The 14,680-nt window shown below is 39.8% G+C and overlaps 1 long non-coding RNA gene and 1 pseudogene across 1 annotated transcript; one reads left to right on the top strand and one right to left on the bottom strand.

The window, feature by feature from the left end:
- Positions 1–452: 452 nt before the first annotated feature.
- LOC119352657 lies at positions 453–2,478 on the top strand. Its single transcript, XR_005170212.1, has 3 exons — positions 453–616; positions 731–796; positions 2,223–2,478. It is a non-coding gene; the product is annotated as an uncharacterized LOC119352657 (long non-coding RNA).
- Positions 2,479–3,320: 842 nt separating this feature from the next.
- LOC119352598 overlaps positions 3,321–14,680 on the bottom strand; it is a 24,292-nt pseudogene continuing 12,932 nt past the window's right edge.

Here is a 14,680-nt window from a genome sequence, read left to right as displayed (position 1 = left end):
CTAAAAGGGCGGCGATTTCATTGTTGGGAAAAGCGCTCGCGGTATCACGTTACCAACTGTCAAAATAGTACTCCCTCTGTCCGGAAACCTCAAATGGGGATGTCCATTTGAGGGATAAGATAAGAAGCTTTTTCGGACAGAGGGAGTAGTGTGCAAGCATACGAGAGAAGGGCGATGCTGCGAAAAATAACCAGAAAGTGGTTGGAAATCATAAATTTCCCCCGTGTTTAAGTAAATTCTTAGCAAGAGGGTGAAGACAAATTTTTGAAACCAAGCTTCCAAAACAAGTTGAGAAAAATAAAATTCCAAGAGGGAGGAGACTCTTCTTCTTGGAGCACAAGAAGTAACCGCCCGCTCCCCAGCCACTGCCACGCGGGCCCCACCCGCAACAAGTCTCCGGCCCGGCCCGGCCCACCCGATCCATCCCTGTCTTCTTTATCACCCGAGCCCTCCCCTTCTTCTCACCCACGAAAGAGAGAGAGAAGAGAAGAGGAGCCCTCCACCCCGCCGTCGCAGCGCCAACCAAACCCTCGTCGTCGTCCCGGATCCTGCCGTCGCCGCCGCAGCCATGCCGTTCACCCCGGGACCCTACTCCGGCAAGAGCACCCTCGCCCTCGTAAGCATTCGAATCACCCCTCCCCCCGATTCCTCCGCATCCGCGCGGATCAGATCTGGCTCACTGGTTGACTGACCGATGATCGGCGTCCTCGCCATGGATGTTGCTTTGCAGGTGGCCAGGGTCTCCGCCGTCGGCGTCGGCGTCGTCTACGGCTCCATCAAGCTCGGCATCCTCAAGGTACCGTAACGCGCCCAATCCCCCTCTTCCATCCCGTATGGCACCGCGCGATCGATGCGATTTGGTAGCTTCCGATGTGGGTCGGTTGGTCGGTGGTTCCTAGGGTTAGGAGGGTTTGATCCTAGGACTGTGCTCTGTGTGCCGCGAATCTGAGATTATTAGCCAAGGGGTTGCCTTCCCTCGCAAAAAAAAAAAAAAGCCCTTCGGAGATGGGGCTGATTTGCTGGTTGATTATTCTTCTGGTTTGGTCTGTGTCGCGTCCTGTCTGTTGAGCCCGAGATTTACCAAGGGTTTGGGTTCGGAGGACGCTGTTGACAATGTGGGTGCCCACTACCGCAAGTAGGATTCTTATCCCACTTCGGCATCTATTGCCACCACCTAGCAATTGGTGTCCCACTTACCCAAGGGTTTTGTTTCTCGATTTTGATAGGGTTATGTAGCATGACGCACTGGTTGTTAACACTTGTTACCATGTTCTGTTAGTTTCAGTAATAATATGTAGCATCATCATGGGATAGTTCCATAGACTTGCTTCTTGTTAGCATGTTCTCTTACTCTTACAGAAAAATAAAATAAAAGGATCCTCCTCTGGTTCTGGTTGAACCTGCTTGCTGTCATTTGAATTTTGTTCTGTTGTCATCTCACAGTTGAGTCTGAGGCCTGGTTGAACACTGCACAGCTTAATTTGTACTCCCTCTGTCCCATAATATAAGATCGTTTTGCAAGTTTTTTTAGCTTGTAAAATGATCCGTATATTATGGTACGGAGGTAGTAGGTTGTATCACTCATGGCGTATGTCTTGTATTTATAAGTAATTTAAGTTGCTCGAGATACATCTTGCTCAGGCAAGCTTGTACCATGATCTGTATAGATTTAGGGACTTTTCTTTCTATGCTCTGCTCGGTGGCATTTCGAGATTGATTGGACACAGTTGATACTATAGAACAATCCAACTGCTGTATAAATGAAACCATACCTGCAAATATCTGAGTATCACTGCTGAACCATAAACATCTTGTTTTCTGCTTCAGCAGTCATTAAGAAAACTACTTCACATACGACAGTCTAGGATCCGATTTTAATACGACCAGTAATCCAACGATGCTGCTCCACTCAGCATGCGTGATGTTAGGCTCTGTTCGATTGTAGTGTCGTACGTGTAGCAATGTTCTGTCTTCATAGCAGGCTTGTTAGAGATAATAATGTTCATCTCGTTTTCTCACCCCCTATCTTATTTACATTTAGCAGATCCATTGAACTGCTTAGTGTACGTTGGTTATCTTTTCCTGTCTGCTGGATTATTATGTACATATGCTTTTCTCTACACTGAATCGGTGTCTAAATCGAAGATCTTTGCAATTCTTTTCCCTTGTTACCATCAAACCATCTTCTTACAGTTGCATGCTTTTTTTTTCCGGCTGTCCAGATGACCAAGCCCAAGGAGGAAGCAGCTGCTCATCACTGAGGACAAGTAGCTCCAGCGGGTTGACGCCGTAGATTCACGATGTACCTTCTATATGTGCATTCGGTTCTGTGATTTGTGTCTGAAACCCAAGAAACCCCAGACCCATGTGGGAGCTGAACCTTAGTTTTTTGCTTGTGGAAAATAATATCCTCGGCTGAATCGATTTGAAATCAGGAAGAGTGAAACTTAAAAAATCCTTTGGTGTGGTACTGCGATGCATCCTGGCCCAGTTTTTGTTGTGTCATCTAGTTTTTGCTCGGCAAGCTGGTCTAGCGAGCATCTCGGCGACTGCATTTATCTAGTTTTTTCTTCAATATATAGCAAGTTCAATAGACCTACATAGCAGTTCAACCAAACGCTCTTAATGATAAGTTGCTCTTTGTACAATCTCTAGAAAGGTATCCTATCAATTGTGAATGTGAATTCTGAAAATTTACTGCCAAAAAATTTATGTCCTAAGCGCAGGTAGAGTGAAGGTAGCACAGTGCTGAATTTCTTTTTTTCTTTCTTCTGAACAAGCATAAGTTGTTAATTACTACTTCCTCCGTCCCATAATATAAGAACGTTTTTGACACTACACAAGTGGCAAAAACGTTCTTATATTATGGGACGGAGGGAGTAGTAAGATTATTGTTGTAGCAACTGTTGCTTGAAAGGCCATTCAAATTTCCAGCGTTCCTGCTGAACACGTTTATGTTGTGCCGTTACCTCATAGTAGATTAGTGTAGTTTCTTTTAAGAAAAGTTGCAACATACTCGTTTGTTTGTTCCCCTAATAGGCATTATGATTTTCAAGGAGCATTGTCCACAACTGTATCAGTTTTATCACCAGGGATAAATAGAGGAAGCTGCTATCATCATGGTCATGCAACCCTGTGTGTTTCTTTACCCTGCCGTCCGATTTCAACAAAATGTTCTCCAACTGAAACACCACAAATCAAAACTTTCGGATCGACTCTGATTCAAAACAGCAACTCTGTGACTGCTATGCTACGCTTGGAAAGAGACTAATACACCATATTGGCAGCGACAAGGTTTCCTATTGCTATCCACTGCCAAATCATTCCTTAAATGGAGTCAAGTAGATCCTGAGCGGTTTCTTTCCTTTCGTGACCCGCTTCACACAAAGAGAAAGAAAAACGGTGAGCGCTTAGAGAGATGTTTGGCCTCACTATACATACCCAAGCAAGGATGTCTAACGCTTACAGCGATCGCAATCAATTCTTCCAACACCTCCTCCTAATTGCGCAATGGCTACAAACAAATGCTTAAGAGTAATAAGTGAGCATATCATCACACGTTATGATTGAAAATGTCTTACAGTGATGGGAGAGGTTACCCATTGAGTTGGCCCGTCACACGGTGAATTCAGGGGGTCATCATGTACCTGTCATAGGATTGTGAAAATAATCTTACAAACACTGTTGTGTCTCTATGGATCATAACAAAAATGGAAGGTACAAGGAGCAAAAAACAACATGATAGCAGCTTCATCGACCTACCTTCATGAAAATACCATCAACACCAACTGCAACAGCAGTCCTTGCGATGCATGGTATGAGTTCTCGTAAGCCCCCACTTGCAACCCCACCACCATCAAGCTTACAAAACAGAATCAATGCCCGGTCGAGCAAAATTAAAATCCTCAAGAGACAGTTAGTTTGGAAGAGGTTTAATTAATCAAGAATTTGGTCAACTGCCACAACTTTCCATGTAAACTATTGGCAACATTTAAACATCATGATGTTATTCACAAATCGACATGACTCTGTCAAAGGAAAAAAAAAGGAAGACAAGAACAATTTGCGTAAGGTTGAGCAAAAATGTCGGCGAGGACAATAACCCTAAACCAAGAGAAGCATATTGGAAATGGGTGAGTATACCTTTTCCCCAGCTGGTTGTTGTAGAGCATGTGTTACATCAGCTACCTGAAAATGCATACCTCTCTATCACTGATCTATGTCATCGTTCATCGTACATTTATAGTTACCACATAACATGATATTTGAGCATACACGATCAAGAATTCAATGTACAATTCAACTATTGAAAGGGCGATCATCTGGTTCATTCTAAATAACCCAAATCCACTATCGAGTAATAACAACAGAAAATAGCACAAAAGCTAGACTACATCTGCCATATTAAGGCAAATGTGCCCCTAGAGGGAAAAAAAGCTCGATGCTTAATCACTTAATTGACACTAAAAAACAACTACCTCCATTATATGATAGAGCTCAAATGTTGCAAAATAGGTTAATGCCATCTTTTGCAAATATCACGCCATTATGAATACTGGACATCCGGATATACCCAATGTCAACAATGATAACCTTTTTTTTATTGTGGCCGAACACCAATGATAACCTAAGCAGAGCTTTTCATGAATAGAACCAACCTGAATATGTGATTGTGCAATTGTGGACAAAAGCAAGGTGATAATACTTACAACTGGGCAATTTGCTTCCCTCAGCCACTCAAAGTTTCTTGGATCAACAATTAGATCATCTGTGTGTGCAATGAAGACAAAACAAGATACTGCCAAATCAGTTATCTGCTAACATAAGTTGCATGTTGCAGGAAGACTAATGCCTGATTCTCCTTTAACCTGAATAAGGAAAGCGGGCAAATGGTTGTATTGCTCACTTGGTTTTAGGGCAGCTGCACTACATGGTGCCCCAACATGACTATTAGTATGTACTGCTATTAGTAAATTCAAACAAGCTAAAATGCTAAATGGCTAGGGACACAGAGACATTTGAAGAGCTAGTTAGCCCTCAGATGTCACTTTTCATGTATTTTTTCTTCACAACAATCATTATTCCCCATGCCACATCATATCCGAGTGTCCAGAAAGAGCAGGATACCCTAGTCAGTACAATATGTTTCCTGATAATTACATAGCATATAATGTAATATGATATTATGTGTTTTCTCTTATTTATTTACTTCTGAAGCAGGCAGTACAAAAAAAAGGCCAAAAGATGACTTAATTGTGGCCAAACATGGTGCCTCGCTCACAGACCATCACATTTTGATTTCCAGCAAGTCTAATTTTCTCCGCAGAGTTGGCCATAACCTGTTAAGTAGCACACACATGTTTCTAATGTTGGATTAATAAAGAGTAGAATAAAAGGTCCAAACAAGCGCAATTAGCTTCAACTTTGCCTGACCATTCAATCTCATAGAGAAAGAAATCACATGATGTGAAACTTCCCTACACAAAGGACATTATTGAACAAACTAAGCATGAGTTTTTTAGGCTAATGCTAAAACAGACAATGGCACCAGCAATAACGCAGATAGTGGCAACAATAGTGCTCCTATTTTGATTCGTATGAAGCGCCCATGAAACATGAGATTGTATCTTTCTAATGTTTGACCAATATATAGTCAAACAATATAAAGGTTTAGTAAATATGCCCCGTGTTTAAATGTGCTTTCCACGCTGTCATAATTTTCTTGATAGGTACAAACAATATATTGGAAAAGAAATTTATGGTTAAAGTTTAATTTTGTCAAGGTGCCAACTCAAACGCATCTTATAAGAATCAAAAGATGGAGTACTACATTCCAGATTTGGGAAGACTGCCAAATAGAAATGCAACTTACAGACGGAGCACAGAATTGCCCTTCCTTGATGTTGATAATCTTCCCAGTCTTAGCCACAGCCACTAGAAGGTTAGTCTGTTGCCACATATACTTATATTAGGCATGTTGAAATTAGAACAGACTAGTAAAAAGACCCGTGCGTTGCAACGGGAGAGACGATTGTATCTGCAAAATGCATTTGCAGTCAAGCTGAATTTAATCTTTACCGAGATATGTGGGAACAAAGATTGCATATCTTTAATATGAACTAAAATTCTAAATGAGTGACAAAAATAGGTTGAAAATCAAGAGTTACACTAATAGAACTTTAAGAAAATAACTCAAATCTGCAGTAGAGAAGTGCACTCGGGCAGTAACTTTTTCTCTTGAGGATTGCAATAAACATAGAACTTTTTTATATTTGATAGTACAAACGGAAAACTTCATATTTTGTGGTTGCAAGGTTGCATGATTTTTTTTTCCGGATAAATCATGGTTCGCGAGTTCAGCTATGGAAATAAAGAAATTCTTTTCTGACTTGAGATGACTTTTAGTTGAAGTGCGGCACATAGAAAACATGCCCTGGCACCATGGGTGTAGTAACTGGTAAAGAAAACTTTGTACATGAGCTCCCACATTAAAAGGCCAAGGGTACATCTAGTCGAGCACGTGAAGCATCTCATGAAGCAAGGGAGGCGTTTCGTTGTCAACAAAATCTCCCGGGAAATGAACCAAGCGAGCGATCTGCTTGCTCGTTTTGGTCGTCTAGAGGAACGGACAGCAGTTTGGTTAGGATCAGGGCCTGATGAAATATTAGACCTCATCCTACGGGATTGTAATGTGACTATTATTTAATCAATACAACCCCTTTTCCCCGCAAAAAAAAGGCCAAGGGTACATAATGACTGGCAAAAAGGGAACGTGTTTACCTCATATAGAGGTCTTGTACTCCTTGTGGTTTCTCTTAATTTCTAAAACTAAATTAAAATTAAAAAGGGGTGACGACTGGATTCAAACCCGCACCTCCTGGGTAGATGTGTGGCGCTCTAGCCACCACGCTACAACATCTTTACTGATGTTAAGGGAGGTTCGCTAGCTGATAAACCAAATTTAGCGCACGACCTGCGATGAAAAAAACGAAACATTTTTTCTGACTTATAGGTGGCATACTCGGTAATTTGTAGCAACTTTGGAGGTAAATTATATGACGTACGGGCAGAAGCAATAGCCCTTTTATTATTAGGGTAAGATTCATGCTTGATCTAGTACCCGGCGACAGAGGAAAGTTGGAATCTGTATAATATCAGCAACTCTTCCAACAACTTCACACTGATTTAGTGAATTATATAGTTAGAAAGCATCTTTGGCTTACACTTGAGAGCAAAGGACACACAAAGGGCACAATAAATGCATGTAGCAGTACAAATTCAACACAAAAATCCTAGCAATATATTCAAACAAAGATATTTTAGATTCAGACATGTCATATTCAAATGTCACTTCTTCTTTGATACAACCCCCCTAAACACATCAACGGTGGAGATCTGTTTATACCTCTTCATAATAAAAGGTAAGATGGTTTTTTTTTGTTTTTTCTAGTTAATGATGATTTTTTTTTCGTATACGACACCCAACCCCCGCCGGGCCCAATGGTGATGGCTGTAGTAAGCGTGCCCCTTCACAGGATGTAAAAATTGAAAAGAAAAACAAATCAAGTGGAGATACCAGGATTTGAACCGCAGACCTCTTGCAACAAGCCTGAGTGGCTCACCAGTTGACCCAACTAATGACTGTATAAAGAAATGACGTCAACTCTTAGAAACTAACACCAAGGAGCGCGCCTCTTCGCGGGCTGTGAAAAATCACAAAAAAACTAGCTAGGAATCTAACCACATATCTCTTGCAACAACCGTGAGTGGCATACCAGTTAAGCTGACTAATGTTTCTGCAAAACGAGGAGTGCACATACTTAAGAACTAACACTAATACATAATTTAGGTACCTTTTAAAAAAATTCAAACATTTGTTGGAAATTCTGAATAAAATTTTACAAATCAAATAATGTTTTAAAATCCGACAGTTTTCGAAAATTTCAGTTTTTTTATAAGCATGACATATTTCGAAAATTTGAACAACATTTTTTAAAAGCATGAACATTTCAAAAAAAGATATATGTTAGTTCAAAATATTAAGTATATTCTTTTGAACAACATTTTCAATAATTTTAAAGAGATATGAGGAGCGTGCAAACTTAACAAGTAACTTTCTGAACAATTTTATGAACACAACTTGACTTGCTTTCTTTGTGGCTTATTATGTGGCAAATGTAACTTCGTGAAGTTTTAGGCCGGTTTTTCATGTTTTTTAAAACGGGCTTTATTCTGGTTTGTTTTCCTTTTTTATTTTATTTTTCCTTTGTTTTCGTTCCTGTTATTTCAAATGTGTGAAACTTTTAAAATAGAAAAAAAATCATGAATTTGTTCTCAAATTGTTTAATCCTTTTCAATTTCTCAAGCTTATTTTTCAACTTTTTGCTGGACTTTTTTGGAAAATTTTAAACATGAATATTTTTTCAGCATTGATGAACTTATTTCAAATCCACAATAGCTTAGCTGGTTTAGCTCTCACGTGGGGAACAAAGCATGCGCTGGGCCATTTGTATCCTGCATGGTTGGACACACGCGTGCGATTGAGCATTTGGTGTTGAGTGACACGCGAGAGGGGGCCTCGTACTGGATGCCTAGATTTCAGTTTTTTCTTTCAGTTATACGGTTTAATACCTAACCTGATTTGAATTCGGTTATTAAAAAGAAACAAAAATGTTTGTTGGACATTCTTGAAATGAACCCAACATTTGCAAGTAGGTGGGCATGCCCATGGTATGCATCCATGCCAGGTTTGAATGATTTCTGACACCGTATGCAAGTCGCGACACCTCCGGCCATTTATCGGCATTTTTGACCGAGGAAACTCTAGAAAAGGCAAACTTGTCGAAACCCAGGCAACTCGGACCGGTGCCTTGAATTAGACATAAAAGGCCATGAAAAAACTGGGGCCAATTAAAGGATGTTGAGAAGCAACGTGCTCTCAGACGGACCTTTCTGGCCTACCCGAACACTCTCCGTTGAACATGATCTATTTGGACATTCTTGAAATGATCCTAATTTTCCATGCAGGTGGGCATGCCCAAGGTAGGCATACATGCCAGGTTTGAACAATTTCCGACACCGTATTCAGGTTGCGACACGTCCAATCATTTACTGATCTTTTTTGACAAAGAAAACACCAGAAAATGCAAAACTTTTCGAAAACCCAAGAAACTTGGCATGGTGCCTTCAATTGGTCATACAAGCCATGAAGAAAATTGGGGCCATTTCAGGATGTTCAGGAAAAACGTGCTCATGGCCTATCCAGACACCCTCCATTGAGCATTGTGTTTTTTGGGACATTCTTGTAACGATCCCAACTTTTGCTAGCACGTGGGCATGCCCATGGTTTCCATCCATGCTAGGTTCGAAGGGAAAAAGTACTTAAAAATCATAATTAAAAATAGTTACTTAAAATTGTCATATTGGTGAATTATTTTCTGTTTTTGCGAGTGTCAATGGGCCAGCCCAGTCGGCCGGTCTCCTGTGTGTGTTGCCATCTATTTGACGCTACTCCCGAACCATATGGAATTTCCTAATTGACACTCGTCGCATGACGTTGTTAACCAAATGGATAGAATGAGCGAAGCAAATAACTTATGGTCTCGCCTATTGAGCATCCTTAGTGACCACTGAACCTTCAATATTTCGAATATTTTTAAAACCAATTTTCTAAATTTCAAAATATTCATATTTATTAGTCAATGTTCAAAAAATTAAGAAAATGTTCATAACTTTAAAAAAAATGTACATGTCTTCAAATTATGTTTGTCATTTCTCGAAAAAATCAAGAATTTCAGAAAAAGTTCGTGTTTTCCAAACATTGTTCAAAATGTGTTTATTCAAAAATTTCACAACTGTTAGATAAATGATTTGGATTCCAAAAAATGTTCATCTATTATAATTTGTTTGGAATTCAATCAATGTTCCCGTTTTCATATTCTTTTCAAAAATTTCAAAAAATGATGGTCTTATGCTTCTGTTACAAAAATGTTTGTTGTTTTTCCATTTCTTTTCTGGAGTTGCAAGAAACGTTCACGTTCCAACAGTTGTTTGTGTTTCCATAGAAATTTGGAATTATAAAAATGTTCGCGTTTCAAAGCTGTTCATGGTTTAAAAAAATGTTGTAAGAAAAAGTGATGGTACCTGTGGTACAGTAACATTTCATAGGAAGGAAACATAATTAATGGACTCAGCTAAGTATGCAGAAATATTAAGCGAGCGACACAGAAGAATTTGGTAACAAAACAGATGAGAATTTCCTTGCATATACAGGATTAATAGAATTAAATGCATACCTGGCAGCTTTCATGCACGTCGGTGACCACTGGAAGGCCGTATCACCTTTTCAAGGATCTGATATAGCGAGGTGAAAAGGTTAGATACGGAAGAGACAAAAGGTGTAACATTATTTCGTCGCACGGACCTTTATCAAAGCTTGACTATGATTTGAACCGTGGAATGATTTCGACGATGTGCGGTTTGCTTTATCAAAGCTTGACTATGATTTGAACACAAGAGGCACCCCAAGTCTGGCATGGAGAGAAAAGGAAACAGGTTTAGTTTGGCTGGCCCAAGAATAAAGAGAAGTATGGTGATTGGTTGTTTATTACTCCCTCCGTCCGAAAAAACTTGTCATTAAAATGGACAAAAAGGAATGTATCTAGAACTAAACCTGGTTGTGATGGCTTTGATGTGTTTGGCCATCTTCATGACGTGTTGCTCTGATTCAATCACATTGAGCAGCCTGGGGGTCAATTCTCGCATACATATATACACGACGTCTTGAGATGTGATCCAGCATCCAACAACAAGATAAGCAGCACGCACGCCACCACAAGATAAGCAGATCTGCAGTGGTTTCTGCTCGGCGAGGATCCGCAAGCTGACTGTGCAAATAAACACAAAGCTAAAAGGAAAAGTTCAGAGGTAAAAAAGACAAGTTGGTGCAATGTGATAATTTTCCTGCTCTTTATAAAAAAGTGTGTGAATCAGGAAAAATGGAACGGGACATATTTGAAGGTTTAAATTCAAGCTCATTTGAATTTAAATTCAAATGGGTTTGAACTGGGGCTAGGTGTGGAGACTGTCGAAAAAACATGATTTTTTTTGGAGGAGCATAGGAAAATCATCAAAAAAATTGGGCAGAGTTTAGAGAACGGACTTGAAGTAGAAAAATGCCTGATATTTTTCAAAGATGCAAAAGGATAATCGAAAACCAAAATGCTTGATAAGATTGGCAACTCAAATGCTTGGTAAAATAATTTTAGGTGAATTATAGAAGTTTTAAAATAAAATAATAATTTAATCCATAAATTATCCAACCAAAATTACATTACAATCCAAAATATAATGCGAAAGGCTAGGGTTTTAGGCTGGGGTTGTTACAAGACCTGATGCCTATGCCCAATGGAGCAAACACCGGGTCCGACCACCAACGCAAGGGGCGGTGCACACAGGGCGAGGGCAGTGGGTGGCGGACGCGGTTGATGTTTACTATACAACTTTCTTCTTTTAGGGCCTCCAAGTGCAGAGGTTTGTAGGACAGTAGCAAATTTCCCTCAAGTGGATGACCTAAGGTTTATCAATCCGTAGGAGGCGTAGGATGAAGATGGTCTCTCTCAAGCAACCCTGCAACCAAATAACAAAGAGCCTCTTGTGTCCCCAACACACCCAATACAATGGTAAATTGTATAGGTGCACTAGTTCGGCGAAGAGATGGTGATACAAGTGCAATATGGATGGTAGATATATGTTTTTGTAATCTGAAAATATAAAAACAGCAAGGTAACTAATGATAAAAGTGAGCACAAACGGTATAGGTGCCCAGTGGATGACCTGGCTGTATGTTCAAAACATTAAGGCTACCTTTCTGATACATCAAATAAGGCATACAATTCTCTGAGCTTATCTGTTGAAAAACATAGTAATAACTTCATAGTTAGCAATGATGTACTAGTTTTAGAAGTATGCAAAAGATGCACGGATATCGTAATAGTAAAATATCTTACCAGGGTATCTCCATGGTAGTTACCGTAGTTGAACACATGCACTAGTGGCACGTATTGACCATAATGTTGAGGAGTTTGATTGTAGATATTGTAATTCTCAATGTCAGTACAAAATCCGACCAGATGATTTTTCTCCTTGTAAGTTGTTAATTCGGAACTATCGGTGTAGTAGGTTTTGTCTACCATCTCCCGCACATTCTTTGAACAATGAAAATAAGCTGCCAACTATTTTGAAATAAACAATATAAATTAGCTAATAACTATGTTTGAGAAACTCACATAGCGGTAGAATTTGAGGCGTATCAACAAGGACCCAAATGTCCATATTGTCTTGCTCGATTTTAGGATCACCAAGATCCATGGTGACAAGCATACCCTCATCAAAACCATACATCTTGCAAAATGCTTCCCAATTTTTGCAACCAAAATGGGTTACGCTCCCAGAATTATATAGATTTACTTCAAAATCCACATCATGATGAGTCCTTAGGTGAATTTTCTTTGTTTCAGAAATTTCATGGTCTTCAAAATCCATCCTCTCCAAGACATAGCGTCTTGCATGGCATGGGATAAGCTATACTCGAATTGTAAAAGATGAAAATTACACGTTGAAATAGTTGAAGTCATGCTTAATTATGAAAAAAACAATTGTCGTCGTTGCGTACCGTTTCAACTTCGAAGGTCTCCTCGAACTTAATGCGAAGCGTCGATCATCGTCCAGGTGAGGCCTGTTGCACAGACCTCGATCGTCGTGGCACCAGTCGCACTCCCCCGGGAGACTTTCGTCGTCCGATGATGACATTTCCTACGTTCATAATTCAAAACTACATCATCTCTGTTGGGTCCAATAAGATAATCCACAATGTGGTGAAGTGAAGTGGTAACTTTGAGAGCAAATGGTTAGGATGAGTGATTCCTCTTCCAGATTAGGGTTTATCGATGATGAGCAACTGACATTAGTAATAACTATGAGTTGATATCACACTTCTATATGTATAACAGAAGAGGCAGTTGATCCTACTTAATTAAGTACTAAGATACCCCGACCCATGCATTTGTCGCAAGTACCCCATATGTCCTATTTTTAGCGAAGTCATGCTAAAATTCACGAATTTTTTTAGCATGACCTTTGCTGAAAATAGGACATATGGAGTACCCGAATTTGCCGGAACGAAAGTTAATCGACATTCCGGCAAACTGAAGGGCCTCTCGGGGTACCTACAAAATCATCACGACACGATGGTCGGAGGCAAAACCCAGCAAACTAGCACCACATGTGAGCAGTGGGAAAGGCAAACAAGTCAGAGAAGACGCTGGCCAGCCAGCCAGCCAGCACAGTAACATGTAATAGCCAAAATGAACAGTCCATAAAATCCCAACCACAATCTCTAATGGTTGATTTGCATCATATGTATTGTTAATCAAGCTAGCATATTACAGAGAGACATAGAAGCAATTATAGACAAGCTTTGATCATCATATTGGTTGGTGATGACTCATCAAGCTAGCATATTAATCTCTGAACATATGTATTGATCATCAGAGGAAACAAGATTTGAGAAACTGGTGATGACTCATCAAGCTAGCAAGCTGGCTAGTATTGTTAATTAGCTAGTGTTGTTAATTACTCTAGTTAGTTAGGGAGGGAGGGGGTTAATTATAAACAGTAGCAGATGCACATTTTTTTTCTTTCAAAGCACACCTCTTTGTTTCAGCTATCTATATATCTTGTTCTATGGTGCATTTTTAATTCCTGATGTTAACAAGAGTGTTTGTCAAAAGGAAAAACAAAGTTCATGGCAGTGTAGCTAGCTTCTCATGCATCCCTCTTATCAACTAGTTCCTTTCCCTAATCTTTCTAATTCTCGTAGTTCACAAACTTCACAAGTTGACATATCACATAAAGATGTTTCTATACAATAGTAGAATTGGTAAACAGAGAGAAGAAGAGAGAGTTCATATTACCAACGTCCTGTTCAGCAGCGGAGGGAGTCGACCGTCGGTCGTCCTGTCTTGAGTGTGGAGACGAGGGAGGCAACCAGAGGAATGGCTGGAGTAGCTGAAATTTACCTGATATGTTCCATGAATGTGGAAGAACTATGAGGAAAGAACTTGAAAAAAAAGAATATATCTTATAGAATATTAGTATCTTATAGAATATACTCATGAAGTTTCTGAGATCAGAACTTGTTTAGAGGTTATCAGTAAAAATGTTCAGAGTTCTACAGTGGGCATGACACTCAACTACAGTGTGAAGAGCATTGTAATCATCTGGAGCAAAAAGGAGAGGAAATGATAGGACATTTCATATCTATAAACAAAATGTGTGGTTTCTGTAAACATAATAGGATTAGAAAATGCTACATGATGGTTTGTTCAGAAGAGGAATAATCCCAAGATGTAGCATGTATCATGGGGTCAAAACCTGGGACTCCCTATTGTAATTTGATTTTAATTATTAATTTTTCTGTGAGCACATGAATCACAATCTGTGAGCACATGATCGATGAAATTCACTTTATAATTTATTTTTTCAAGAAAGGGCTGATAGACTAGTAAACTACAAAGCTCCAATTCTACTAAGGATATAGTGGGGATCGAGTAGACAGGGAGAGGGCAAGGAGGGAGGAGCAGAGAGGGGGGCGGGGGCTTACGGGCGGAGGAGGACGGGC

The sequence above is a fragment of the Triticum dicoccoides genome, chromosome 2A (genome assembly GCF_002162155.2).
Source record: "Triticum dicoccoides isolate Atlit2015 ecotype Zavitan chromosome 2A, WEW_v2.0, whole genome shotgun sequence".
NCBI lineage: Eukaryota > Viridiplantae > Streptophyta > Magnoliopsida > Poales > Poaceae > Triticum > Triticum dicoccoides.
This window is presented reverse-complemented; position numbering and strand designations above follow the sequence as displayed.